General features: G+C 40.2%; 1 long non-coding RNA gene across 1 annotated transcript; it reads right to left on the bottom strand.

Moving 5' to 3' along the window:
- Nucleotides 1–290: 290 nt before the first annotated feature.
- Nucleotides 291–13,730, bottom strand: LOC148189246 (uncharacterized). The gene is made up of 4 exons (XR_015776897.1): nucleotides 13,403–13,730; nucleotides 12,297–12,356; nucleotides 9,524–9,562; nucleotides 291–4,008 (listed from the first exon to the last, which is right to left on the bottom strand). It is a non-coding gene; the product is annotated as an uncharacterized LOC148189246 (long non-coding RNA).
- Between the last annotated feature and the right edge of the window lie 1,038 nt (nucleotides 13,731–14,768).

The raw sequence follows: 14,768 nt of genomic DNA on the forward strand, positions 1-14,768 counted from the left end.
TTGTATCAGAAAATGTCAGTATTCAAATATGTTTTTCCAGGGTTCCTCTTAATCCAAGTTTTCTATGAGGAAATGTTGACAGAGATATTCTTTTGACACAACCAAGACTGATTAATTGAAAAAGACTAATTAGACAGTCTGCAGAATTTAATATGACTTTAAGGGGATGTCTATAAATGTTAAGATCTTAAACTACTACTGCTTTAAAATACTCTTTACACTCATGTACACACTCAAACAAAAATATAATATCTGTACAGAGGCTATATATTAATTATTGGGGAAGTATGTGTTGCATCAAGTGGTGGACCTAGCACATTCTGGGCCCTACGCAAGCATGTGTTTATTATCATCATCCCATCAACACAAATCTCGAACGATAAGAAATGAACAATAACAGTAATCATCAAACAATAGCCATTTTAAACAGATATCCCACTATGAAACCACAGAAGTCCCCCCTTAATGCCACCCCTGCACTTTTACACAGAACCAAACGATGGTGGCATTATGCCCTTTTAAGCACTTTTTTTTAGGTCATTCCCTTGTTTGTGGGTTTTTTGTTTTGTTTCATTTTGTTGTTGTACATTTTCAGGTAATTTTCTTGTACATGTTTTGGCCATGTCTTGTAAGTTGCTCATTGCCTTCTTCCTATGTTTTTGAGAGAAATTAAGCCAGTTTGCTCAGTTTTCAAAGGGTTATTAAATCAATATATGAAAACTTTTGCCTTTTTGGTGGAAGCATGCAAATAAATGTCTTCACAATTTCAAGTTAACACGGCAACTGCTTTACAAATGGTTATTTTATGGGTGAAATATTCCTTTAATACCACAGAGATCATGTTTGTAGATAGCCATATTTCTAGGATGTTCAGTTTGATAAAAATTCAATTCAAATTTTATTTTTTGTCAAATGAAGACTTCAATGCAAATATTTCAGGACACTGTACTACTGTGTCTGCAGACTTGGTCCAAATAATGGCTTTGGAACCCAAAAGACAGGACGGATGTGAGACTGTGCCGCGGTGGGACTGTGCATCATATATCAGCCGAGTCCTGCCTTTGTGATAATTCTCCAAAGTTAAACAGCCATAAAAGGCTTGAGAACTCTGACCTTCACAATCTAACTAAGCAAGAGAAGCCAATGATGTGGAACAGACCCATTGCAGCACTCACACGATGATAAACTATGCTCCAGCTTTGCTAAAAAATAACTGTATGTCTTCGATGACATATATAGCGCCAGCATTTCAATATGATCCCAATTTATTTTGCACTAAAATGGTTTATTGTCAGCTATAAAGCATATGCAGCAAGAGGCGGAAGGACGAGGCTGCTTCAGTGCAGCGAGTGTGTCTCAAAGGCATATTGTTCTCTGTGCAGCTCAAGAGCACATCTCCGTGATGTGCCTCGGCTCCGCGAGGAGGCCGTAAAAACTATCAAAACTTATAAACCTTATCATTAGTCTGCCTCTTGTCACTCATTCCTGCTACTTTACTCACAGTTAGCTGTTTTTGCTCGACGACTTTCTGCAAACTTGTGAAAAACTTCTATCGTGAGTGGGAATTTTGGCACAACAAAAACATAATTTGATCTCATAAGAAGTGCTTTATAACAACCTCCCGTGCTACCACAACCACAATCACATGCACAAATTCAATGAATTTACAGACATTTTATCTCCAGAGCAGTGTTTGTCACTTTGTGTCAAAAAGTTATCATAGAGAATAAAATTGTTTTTGTTTTTTTTTTTTTAAAAAAAACATCTTGTTTTTTTTTGTGCTTGTTGTGAGACTCGTGTCGTTATACGGGGTCATTTACAATCCTATAACATATTCAGACACTGAGCAGATAAACGAGCGATACATCTTTCACCATGCCTGCCCTTCACACTTGTCATAGCAGCGCCATAAACAGCATCCATAACAATTGAGCCCACAGAGGGAAAACCTCCAATATGCAGAGGAGCCTGGAGCTAGGGCACACTTTGCTAAGAAATGGATATGTTTTTCAAGACGTTGTGGAAATACAAAAAACACTGTTCTTATGACAAACGCTACAATCTCAGCACGAATTGTATTTTGCTGCAAACAGCCCTGTAATTAATGAATAATGTAGTGTTTAGTGAGAGCGTTCTATTATTTGTATACTTGGTAGAGGGAATCTTTACGGGAATGTAATTAATCATAATTAAGAAGATTTTGACAAGAGCTCAGGGATGGAGCAGACAAAGCCCTCTTTCTATATTCCCAAGGAGGGCACTGTGAAATGATGGGAGAGGTATGCAGGCAGCTAATGAGGTACATTTCCAGTCTTGTAGGTCTTGTTATGATCTTTGGTTTCCTCTGTGTTCAGGGAGATCAGTGAGGGTTATAACCGCTGGCTGGAGAAGGGAGGACGTATACCTCCTTGCTTCTCTTAACCCCCTCCTTAGATCTATTACAGTGCACTTCACAAGGCTAAGTACCATTTAATTTAGTCGCCCTCCCATATTTATCTTCTGCTTGTGATTTATGGGGTTCGAATGTATGCACTGGAAATGTAGGGTATGTCTTTACTTTGTGGCGCTCCACAGATTTTCAGAACATGTTGCACAAACAGTACTTCTTTCTTTGATTAATTGTTAACTGTAATGTAAATGTGCATCGTGATAATTAGATTATTAAAAGTGTTTTTTTTTGTGTGTATTTACATTGTTTCTGGTGAAAGGGATTAAAAATTAAGCATGCTAGCATAAAATAAAACACATTCTCATTCCAACTTGTCAAATATTGACGCTTGGTCAATAGCCCTACACCTCAAAATATGAAGCACTAGGTACCCTTCTAGCATCAATTTTAGATGCGCTGGTAAAGTTATTCATGCTCATTACATACTTTGGGCCTCATGCAGTAACATTCTTTTAAATTTCTTTCTTAATTTTCTGGCAAGAGAAACACTAAAAGAGAAGTCAATTCCAGATGCACAAAACTTTCTTTCCAAATCTGCTCTGACCAGGTGTGCACAATGATGAATCCAACTTGAACATAATTCCCCTCTTAGCGCAGGTAACACCACCTACACACTATATTAGGGCAGGTTTTGTGTCGTGTGCAAAGACTCTGGCGCAAAAACCAAGACTGGAGAGTTGACACTAAAATAGGGTATAAGAAGAAGAAGAACTAAAAGTGACATAATAAAGTAAATGTGATTTCAGGGAAATGTATAGAAATATTATATAGCCCTTTAGCTGAACAGATAATGCCTCCACAGATACAAGAAAAATAATAATCACATCATTACATTAAAAACACAGTCCAACCAAAAACAACGGTGTTCCATTGCACATAATCCCAGGTACACCTAACTCAATATTGTACACACATTGCACATAACACATATTGCACTCACCCAGTAATAAAAACACATACTGCACTCATTCAATGATAAAAACACCATGAGATTATATAGCACGCAACTCCTCAGGCAGCATTGTTTAAAAGTTTGACAGCAACAGAACAAATGAGTTTTTAAAAGGCTTGAGTTTGCAGTGGGGGACTCTGTATTGCCAGAAGGCAAGAGCTCATACTCTAATTTCTGTATTACTATTAAAGTAATAATCTGTAAAGTATCTAAAGCTGACAGACAAATGTAGTGAAGTAAAAAGTATCCAAGTAAAGAACAAGTACCTTGAATTCATATCTATGTACAGTACTTAAGTAAAGGTACTTGGTCACATTCCACTACTGAATTCTTATGTAATGCTCCAGACATATTCATGTCTAATGTGTATGCATGCATGCAAGTGTCTCTCACCAGTAGCCTTTTCACAGATGAGGCTGTGGGCAATGGCGGTGCATGGATTGACCCTAAGGCCCAACACCTGAGGATCCTCCAGGTAGGTACGGAAACCAGAGTCACTGGGCTTACCAGGCAGCAAGCACAGACTGCTGCTGGTGAAGGGTGACATGTCCTCTTAACCCCAGTGTGAAACGTTGATTTTCCTCAGGCCCGCCCAGGGAGACAGCCACTGTGGAGACATGGCAAAAGATTTAACACATGCCCATCTGATGAGTTGCTGGGGATTCAAACATGGGATAACAAATCAGAACTCTGCCTCCCTTTCTTCATCGTGCTGTTAAATAAATAAATGGCTACTGCATTTACACCTGCAAGAATGCTATCAAAAGTCTCCTGAATATAATATCACAGATGTGATTACTTATTTGCCTTCAGAATTCAGCTGGTAATGTAATGGGAACAAGATGGCATGTCAAGGTTCTGTTTGGGGCGAGATTAAAGAGTTTCAACCCAGCAGACTGACAACAGATGATATCTTCATGAACCGCAGTACTTCCTTACTGTCATGAAGCACATTGTCTTTGGTGATTTTTTTTGGATTGCCCAGCATATTACATATTTGCACGTGTGACTAATCCTTATATTTTACATTAGTCACATTTCACTTCACTTCTCAGATCACTTGTGTGTGACAAATGAACCTTTGAATCCTTGATAAAATATCTATCACGCATCTAAAACATCTTGTATTTTCTTCCTGAATATTGAATAAAAGTTAAATTGTTCTAGAAATAAATATTCATAGTACTAAAAAACAAAAAAGACAAGTTGTCAGCGATTAATCATAATTCAGCTATAACTAAGGTCAACTGAAACAGTTGGGTTTAGGCAACGCTTCCTGTATGAAACACACACCGCCAACTACTGGCCTGGCATGCATACTACAGCATTTTCTTTTTGCAGATATTGCAGATTTGTGTACACGAGGACTGTTCTCACAATTTTATCATATGAATGTGGATTTTTTTTAACTCTTTGTGACCTGAGCAAATTGTCTTGATGTCTTTCAAAAACAAAGGTAAAAAGCACTAGGCAAACTTAAGGAGAAATAATCCAAAAGTTAGTAAAAAATAGTACTAAAAAACAAAAATAGTACTTACGTAAATTCATTTAAAATATTTTAATAATGTAATTATAAAGATCATTTTTGGACAGCTTCTTTCAAAATACTTTTCCAAATCTACAGATTTCTTGCAATTTGCAGAACAGTGCTTGCCAAGTTGCTCGTTGCCTTTTTTCCGATGTTTTCATAAGAAAGCAAACCCATTTGCTCACATTTTGAAAGTTTAAATTCTTGTGAAAGCATCTGAACACAGCACAAGTAAAGTCACGCAGATCCAGGTTTCAAAGAGTTAAAAATGCAAAAGAAATACTTTTCTTTTTTTAGTAGGGCCGTTCTCGTCTAAACGTGACCTTAAACACACATGAAGTTCGAGCACACTCTGATGTACTTACAAGTAAGCAAGGTGTGAACACACTCTCAAATTAAACAACCTGAGAGAGAAACACTGATAAGACAGAGGTCAGTGGCCTCGACATCGAGGAGAGCTCTCAGGTGACAGCGGCTTGTCAGCACCTGCATGTGTCTGAGTGCGTGTTAAAGGTGTACCGAGCTGACAGTTTGATGAAAGTCCCGAGACTCTTTAAAGTCCGGAGAGTGTGAGATGAAGTGGCGCCTGTGTGACGAATGACCCTGTCCCTCGCTCCACCTCTCTAATTTTCCTTTTGGAGACTAAATGAACTTGTCTGTGTCTGCGCTGCCGGTTAATTGCTCTTCATAAAGCAGCGCTGAGAAAGTGAGATGACAAAGTGAGCATACCATCTGCAGCAGCTGCTTACTGGAGGCTAATGCCCCAAGAGCACGCATACTGTCCTGACACTGGTATTCCTCACTCTGTGCTGCTCCTCCGGTCAGGAGCAATAACACCTCAGGTTGAATAATTTAGCCAGCCATCATGCAAGGAAGACAGCCCCAAGGAAGGATGGCCTGGAGGCGACATAGTTCACACATGTTCCATTTGGTTTGGACGTTGTAAATAAAGCTCAAGCGAGAGATCAGTGAATCCATTCGACCGAGACAACAGGAATATGATACTTTTCATAAGATTATTATGAGCTGTGAAGAGTGGAGATTTGTTGAGTGATCTGGAGAGCTGTCCCACTTGGCGGAGAGCTGAATTGTGTTTGATTTCATAAATAATTGCAGTCATTGGGGACACACATTGTTTTAGGCTTAACCGTGTTGTTTACCCATGCCACATGTCTGAGGGAGAGACACTGTTGTGGATACACATCGCCCTCAAGGAATCTTACCAAGGGCCCACAGTTGGCAAGTGTATTAAAGGCTTTTTTCAGTGTGTGTGTGTGTGTGTGTGTGTGTGTGTGTGTGTGTAAGTGAGGAAGAGAACTTAAAAGGGGTGAGAAAAACAACATGCATCCAGTACTTGAGGTATTTAGGCGAAGCTGTAAGCAAACACATCCGTAGCTAATGAGGTCTGGCATATGGAGTGATGATTGGAATTCATCACAGCTCACTGTTGCTGCAGTGCAGAAGTGTTATGCTCCATCACTTAGACAACCACTAAAACAAGTAAAAAAAAAAAAAGTCTTTTTTTTTTTTTTTTTACCCCAGTGTTAACAAATTAACCGACACATATGTGGGCCAAAAAGAAAGTTGAAAAGAAAGGTGATTGATTGTTCCCTTGTTGCCTTCCTGTCAGCTCGCTTTCTGTCAGCGGAGGATACATGAAAGATGGAAAGCATCGATGCCTCTGGCCCAAATCCCACTTTGCACTCACAAACGTAGAAATTCTTCGAAAATAACCCAAAAAAAAGCAACAACTTTTCTCATCCCCGTGACCCCAAGAGTTTTCAGAATGAGAAATTCTTTTGGAAGAGGTGTGGCACTCACTTCTACATTTGCTCCTCAGAGCCTTGTGAGGAAGTCTCTGTGGTGGACTGTGTGTGAGTGTGTTATTGTGTACAAATGTGTAGACTTGCATATGTGTGTGTATTAAGAGAGCTGAGATGTGGAGGCATTGGAGGGCTGATTAAGAATCAGTGTTTATGCTTCCTCTGCTTGTGTTCGGAGCCGGAGATGAAAAGGAGTGGAGGTGGAGGTGTGGGTGCAGGTGCTTGTATCCGAGTGTCTCCCTGCACAGCAGAGGGACCGCCATGTCCCTATTATGGGTGAACACAGCGATCGCAACAGTCCCACCCCTCAAAAACAGCAGCGCAGTAAAAACTGGCATGGTGCCAATTAGGATGGAGTGAGCAAACATATGCCTCTCTCAAAAAAAAAAAAAAAATCCTGATGAAAGTGCATATTGATGTCATAAATTAGAAGAGCACAATAGATTGTTGGGTGTTTGTGTGTAAATGTTTAATTAACCTGCTTGCCTACATCACTGCTGTGCTTTGCAGCTTAGGAATCAATCTACTTAGCAACCCATTTAACAATACAAGGCCTGCCTTGTGTGACACATTCATTGGGGACAGCCGAGCAGTTGTTAATGTCTCCAAATTAACAAAGCCATTAACCCAAGTGATAATGGTCTGTTTCATGTGTATGTGCGGGTTGTCCAAGGACGATAACTCTGTATAAAACCCAGGTCTAATTTTCTTTATGGCTGTAGGTGAATTATCTGTGTTTTAATGATCGCATACACGTTTAAATCAGGATGCTAATGATCAAGGATGTCTTCAAACTGTTTAATTAGAAATGAATAAAGGAGAAGTGTCTGATAGAAATATTAATTAAAAGAGTTATTCTAGAGTGTGAAATTGCCATTTATGGTTCACCCTTATCTCTTAGTTTTCACTAAATCAAATATTTATCCAGTATTTCAATACTTAAGACGAATCTTGATTTTAACACCCATTAAGTTCTTCTCTTTATTTTCCAACAGTGGAACATAATAGTGAGCAGTCTGCATCCCCCTCCCTTTTTTTTTGCAGAGATCACAGAACACAGAGGGGGCCATGATGACCCCATCCCAGAGGAGCCTGCTGTTTTGCCTGCAAGGTAAAGAGCTGTGATGCAGAGGAGTTTTTTGATTTAATCACCGTGCTCCACAGTGCACAATGTGTACTAGGAGGAGATGGCAATTATAACGCCTGTGCCGGCCTGCTGTCCTGCCCGCGTGGTGATGTATTCCCCGGGGGCGTCACAGGGAGACTGTGGCGGCGAGAGGGGGGGGCAAGGCAACCATGAAAGAAAGCAGAAATCCCCCTGCAGACACACCAGGCTTATCACTCTACCACTAAGAGCCAATGACGAGCCGGATCACCGGGGCGTGCCACACTTAGTTAGCGCCTCCGTTTGAGCAGGATAAACACTTCAAAACAAGGTGCGGGGTATTTTTGTGTTTTCTTTTGTGTGTACTTTTCTGCCAATCCGCAAAATCGCGGCGCCGCAGTGACCCAGTTTACCTCCCTGCTTCAAATCGATTTGATTACACAGCTTTGTGTACAGTGGTTTCACATTTCCCCTAATCCTCATATTAATGCCATTCTCACAGTCCAGATTTAAAGTACCCTTTTGATTGTATTGTTTATACTAAGAGGAGAGGATACGGTATTATGATACAATATTGATATTTCCATAAATAAGTACTAGTGCCAGCTCTCCCACATAGTGCATTCGTCAGACTTCTCCGCACTGAGAGGAACTAGCTCAACAACTTTTCATATTGGATCAATCCTACAAGGAATATTGTTGTTTATTGGCAAACATCCTGACACATCATCATACACAATGAAGCGGGCATGAATAATTAATGTCCTCTCACACAAAATATTCACTCGCGCTCCAATGGTGTTTACTCCCCTGCAGACATCCATACTGAGGATAACCTCTGCTGTTTAGAGGAGCTCTGCGTCTCACTTCTCTGCTGCTGAATACTGAGAAGTTACAAGAGACACAGTAACAACATAAAAGCAGCGAGAAATAGATCAGTAAATACACAGCAGCGCTGTTTAAAGAGTGGCTCGAAAACACTGCGACTGTGTTTTTGGAACCAGGAAAAATAGTGCAGTGCAGCATTAGTGTAGCCAAGAACGGGTGACTGCAGAGAGGCTCTAACCTGTGTGCAGGTGAGATGGATATGAGCTTAATCTGACTTATGACATTTAGATAAAGAGAATTTTAAACCATTTACAACTCACTAAAAGGAAGGTTTGTTTAGCAGCCAATAAATCGGTCTGGTTTGAATTTGCCATTTGATCATCATAATTGCATTTTTTCAGTTTCTTGAGGCTACATTAGTTAACATAGCACTATCTTTGTTTGATGTATGTCCTCTGAGTGGCAACCTCTGGGGCTGTAAAATGAAGCCGATGAAAAAGTGCCAAAAATAGTTGTAGTTCCTTGATTGGCCACTTAAGGCTGGCTCCAAAAGTGAGTCATTCCCCATAAACCCTATAAAGACCCAATGTGAGTCCCTATGCAACACAAGGTACGCGTGTGCAGAAAGGCCAGCCATCTTTGACAGCTAGCTACAGCTACACCACTTGGATAAACCACATGTCATGATCTAACTGATCTAACTCACGAGTTTTTTACATTTTTTTTATGTAGATCCTGCGATTGTGCGATATTGTTTATTATAGTGAAATGTTAGCGTAGGTTAAGATATTGAATGCACTGAGATAAAACAGAAATATTATATCAAGCGCAGACTTACCTCATGGAACTTTTCTTCTGTTTTCAGTCGTCTTCTGGCCTGTTGAAATGTAATGGAGATGGTTACTGAGTGGACTGCTGCTCCTACAGCCACAATATTACTGTTAACTGGGATTCATTTCAATATGACTACTGTGCCCCTTCATCTTTCGCTGAAGAGAAGGCACAAATACACAACCTCAACACATTCTCACTCCCAACTCATCACATACTGATGTTCGGTCAGTGACCTTCCACATCAACCTATGATGTTTTAGGTATCCTTCTCACATCAAACTATGGCATGCTGGGATACTGCTATAGAAATACACGTGGTGGGATGACGCAACCCATTACCATGACGTCAACAAAGCATGTGTGGTGGGATGAAGGACATGGTCCCAATTCGCACAACAGCGCCGACTGTCATAATGGTTGGGATTAGGCACCAAAGTCAGGGATAGTTAATTTTAGGTAAAAAAAAGGGCACATAGGGAGGTGTAGAAAACACACACACACGAAATTTGGACACAAACACGCACACACACACACACAGACAGACAGACAGACACACACACACACACACACACACACACACACACACACACACACACACACACACACACACACACACACACATTCAGATGGGACTCAAACTCCAGACTCCCACACAAAAGTTGGTTGTTTTTGTGGCCCATCCACCTCCCCACCCACCCAAAAGATGCACTTGCACCCCTTAATGTTATGCGGTTATGCAACCTGTTCTTTCTCCGAACTCGTGACGTCAAAGCTTGATGAGGCGAGGATACCTAACACATTATAAGTTAACATGGACAGTCAATGCCCGACCGTCACCGTGTGACGACTTCAGAGCCAGACTGGGTTGACAAACTGTGTATGGTCACAAAGCTAATGAAATAAACTCAATGCTCAAATTCGCAACTTTTGTTGTACAACATAGGTAGTTCAATTCTATTTCAAAATCGCATATTCATCCACAGTGAGTGAAAAAACTAAGTTTAGACAGCTAATACTTTGAGTAGAAACTTAATTGCAGTTCAGATGGAAAATAGAAACACAAAAACAAACATTAATTTTAGTCACTAGTGCACCTTGAAAATGTTTTTAAACTTGCTACATAAAATGTACAAATACTATTCACCTTTAACATATTGTTTAAGCCTTATGAACCGTGGAAATAGCAGTATAAATTCACTAGTAACCTTCATTTAGCTAGCAGCCGGCTGCAGCCTTTAACTCAAATAGTGCAAAAAGTACAAAACGCAATTAACATTTTCTTTAACACACCATATTGACAAAACATGTCTGCTTATCAGCAGGATCTATTAAATTCATTATAGTTTCAGTTTTCATGTCACTAATACTGTTAGCATAACAACAAACGTTTGAAAAATCATCATATAAACTTAAAATGAGTTTTTCAATTGTTTCGTTAAGTTTCTTATCACTTCAATATCAACTCTCTGATCACCTCAAGCACTCAGCTCAGACTGATACAATACCCGTTGACCTTTACTAACAAGACCAGTCAGTGGACAGTAGGGAGGCAGGCTGAAGCATCTGATTGGCCACAATGACTATAAACTTGAACTTGAATGGTTTTTTTGCCAAGTTTGTCAACAGCAACTTTCCTTTTTATCTTTTTAACAATTTGAAACATATGAATTTATCATTTTAAACATCATTATATTTATTTAAAGCATATTTTAATTATAAGTGTATTTATTTCACGAGCAACTATGAAATGCTGCATATTAGTATGAATCGTTTCTTTCTTTTTGACTGTTGTAATTACACTAGGCTACAACATCCTGTATAAATGTTGTTAAATGTTGGGTAGGTCAGTCTGATTGGTGCAAGAAATCATTCTGTCAGGTACAAATATCTATCAGAATGGTGTACTTCCTGTATAAATGTAGTTAAATGTGGGGTAGGTCATTCTGTCATGTGAAATATTTAATTCTGTCAACTACAAATATCCTTCACAGTAGACTGCTTCCTGTATACATTTAGATAGTTTGGATGCTTTCAGCAGCCTCACTATTGTTATCCAAATCTTCCCTCTTTCCTAGTTTTATCATGCCGTCTTGTTTGGCACCAGCTATTTACACATGTTAAGTTTAGGTTTGACTTTATTGGCTCTGCAAATTTATGGCCATCCTTCTTCAGGATTTCAAAATTTACTTTTAGCCACATGAATTATGCTCCAGACAACTTACTGCTATTGTTAATACTTGTGCTACCATTTGAGCACATTCATATTAAAGTTAGTACCTCTGGTTTAGTCTAAAAACCAACAGTCTTACAAGTGAATTCTGTATACCTTAGTGAATCTAACCCAGTTGGGTCCTGTAAACCGTGAGCAGCTGAATATTAAACCAGTGACTGACTGACTGATGGAAGACGGTGCAGCCCTGGGGAGAAGTCTTTGTGGGAGAAATGACACTCCCCGTGTAACTGTCTCGGAAGTCAATGCTATCACACTGTCAAACTCAGAACTTGCTTCCCGCATTTCTTTTATTCCCCCCCTCTATCTCTGCATTCAAAATCATTCCCACAGCCTACAGCTATGAGCGCAGACTTTTAGTGCACGTCCGCTCTAGACGGGAAGTGTGGGGGACGGGGCGCATCCTGGGCCACCCTCACCAGGGAAAGTGACAGCCTGGATAATTGGCACTAATCAAGTGACTGCTTGTATTGAGAGAATGTCGCTATCTGCACAGAGAGAGGAACAAGGTTGACCCACAGAGGTAGTGCCCAAGGCCCTTACTCACCGACAACAGAGTCTGTCAATCCGCAGCGTGTGACAGTCATCATTGAGCAGCGCAGTCCCTCTTTGGTCAATATGCAAAAAAAAAAAAAAGAAGAAAGTCAGAGACAGAGACAGAGAAAGAAAGCGAGAGGGGGTGGCGGGAGAGGAGAGGGAGTAAGAGAGACGTTTCCTATTTCACATGAAAACTAGGATGTTATGGAGTGCATACTACATTATTCTTTTTTATAATTTCTCTTACAGCTATTGCTTTGAATTACAGAGGACTTTTTGTCAAGAGCGAGAAGGAGATGAATCAGAAATTCATCTGAAGAAGTTCTGCATAGGGTGAGGCGAATATACCTCTGGTGGAACCAACATTTGCAAAAGTTCTATCTCCTTAAGCAATTATTAGCGGTGATAGTTTGACATGTACAAGAGTTGTCAACAACTGACTTTAAACAAAGTACAAAGCAGAAGTAAACAGTGCCTTGGGCAGAATTAACTTGGGGGACTAGCCACCTCATGAATTATAAATGGCCATCTATTACTGCAGTGAGTGCTACTACCAGGAGGCTTCATTCATTGGAATAGACTAACCTATTTTCAACACATCTGAAAGTCAAGTGACAGAGAGGCACTAAAGAATGCAGTTCAGGGAAAAATGAGCCTGTTATTTAGTAAACGAGTTGTGTAATTTCTAAATTGTACCAAACTAACCATGGAATACCCTCAGGGGGGTTGTGTCATCTGTTATACGCATTTGCCTGCTAACTGCCATTCACTTGCAAATTAATTCCCTTTGCAGAGCACATTTTAATCCATCTAATTAGCAAAGTGGCCTATACATAAAAGCCTATGTTTTATCTTTTTTAATCCTCACCTCTCTGATGCTGTGTGGAAATAATTGAAATTATGTCAACTAAGATTAGATCGAGTCAGGATGATTCTGACAAACTGGACTTTGATTTGTATTCTTTTTCTTTGCGTTTAAATCTCAGGAAAAGGTGTGAACTCACCAACACTAAAAAAAAAAAAAATCCACAGGTTCAGAACATTTCATCTTTACATACCTTCAGAGTATTTCCTTTGTCATAATTCTCAAGGTGGGAACGTAGTACATCTACTGACCTGAGATGACAAAGAAGAGGGAGTAGGGAAGCTCCCAGATGCAGCTGTGCGGGAGCCACGAGGAGTCTGGCTGGTCAACATTGATAAAAGGCGGCAGCGGGTCCTAACCAGGGACTTGTGCCTGCTTGTGCCTCGTGGGCTGCGTCTCTGAAAGGTGGTGAGATGTCTGGATTGGCACCTCTCTGGATACACAGCTGTAACCACTGGAGAACTGTGAAGCCTGAACTGCCGAGGCTCCCTGTAGAGCCAGACACACACCAAAGGCTTCTTTAGACATGCAGAGAAAATAGATGCCGAAAGTCAGTTTAACAGCACTTTGGGTGGTATTTAAGAGGTATGAGACTTCTTTATCGTTGATCAGGAATTGTGTCCCACCCTTTTGTTTCAGGTGATTTTACAGAATCTTTATAAGGACAGTATTTGCTACAACTGCAGAGGGTGACTGCAGTTAAGCACAAGATGATGAAGTTGCAGCAGATCTGTGCAACTGAAAGGTGGGAATACTTTGCCTGGTCTGACTTTCAACACACATGCGCACACACACACACACACACACACACACACACACACACACACACACACACACAAACAGAAACACATGCACACACATTGTCCAAGTGAAGACTTCTGTTTGTAGTCATTTAGAAAAAAAAAATAGAATGGAAAATTGACTTCTTTCATAACATAGCAGATTTAAGACATGATTTTAGTATGTTTTAGAGCATGACCAAGATTTTGAACTTCAAAAATGTCCCCCTGTTGGCTGTTAAGTGTGAAATGACGGCTAGGTCCACTGTTCTATAGGTTTGCAACTACGTGCGCGCATGTGCACACAGACACAGACACAGACACAGACACACACACACACACACACACGCACACAAAATAAAGACACACTTTGCTTTTTTCTACCCCACATTTCCTTCTTCCTCTCCTTCTCCTTTTTGCAATTTGCCAGTCTTTGCACAGCATGTGCAGCGCCGCCTCATCTTCAAAAGACCAGTAAATACAATCTTTTCACACCAGTGGAAGTAAATACATAGCTGCATACAGTAGGAAAACAACACTGTGATCTAGCTCTACAAACACAGTGATTGGCAGGTGCATGGCACAAAGTGGGATTCAAGCACAACTTCACACATTAATTGTAGCTGCCGTTAAAGGATGTTAACCAATATATATTCAATGCTCCCTTTTTAGACTCAGTTCTGAGGAGTCACTCTTCAAGCATGGCAGTGTTATGTGAGCCGCACCGCTGTGGATTTCAGGAGACTTGAAATACCTTTTTTAGTCGGAGCGTCACTGCAGAACAACATTCCCCCCCAGCTGTTTATTGGCAGCAAAATAAACTAAAATAACTTCAGTT

Source organism: Plectropomus leopardus, chromosome 7 (assembly GCF_026936395.1).
Source record: "Plectropomus leopardus strain MGB_pleo_1.0 chromosome 7, ASM2693639v1, whole genome shotgun sequence".
In the NCBI taxonomy this organism is placed as follows: domain Eukaryota; kingdom Metazoa; phylum Chordata; class Actinopteri; order Perciformes; family Serranidae; genus Plectropomus; species Plectropomus leopardus.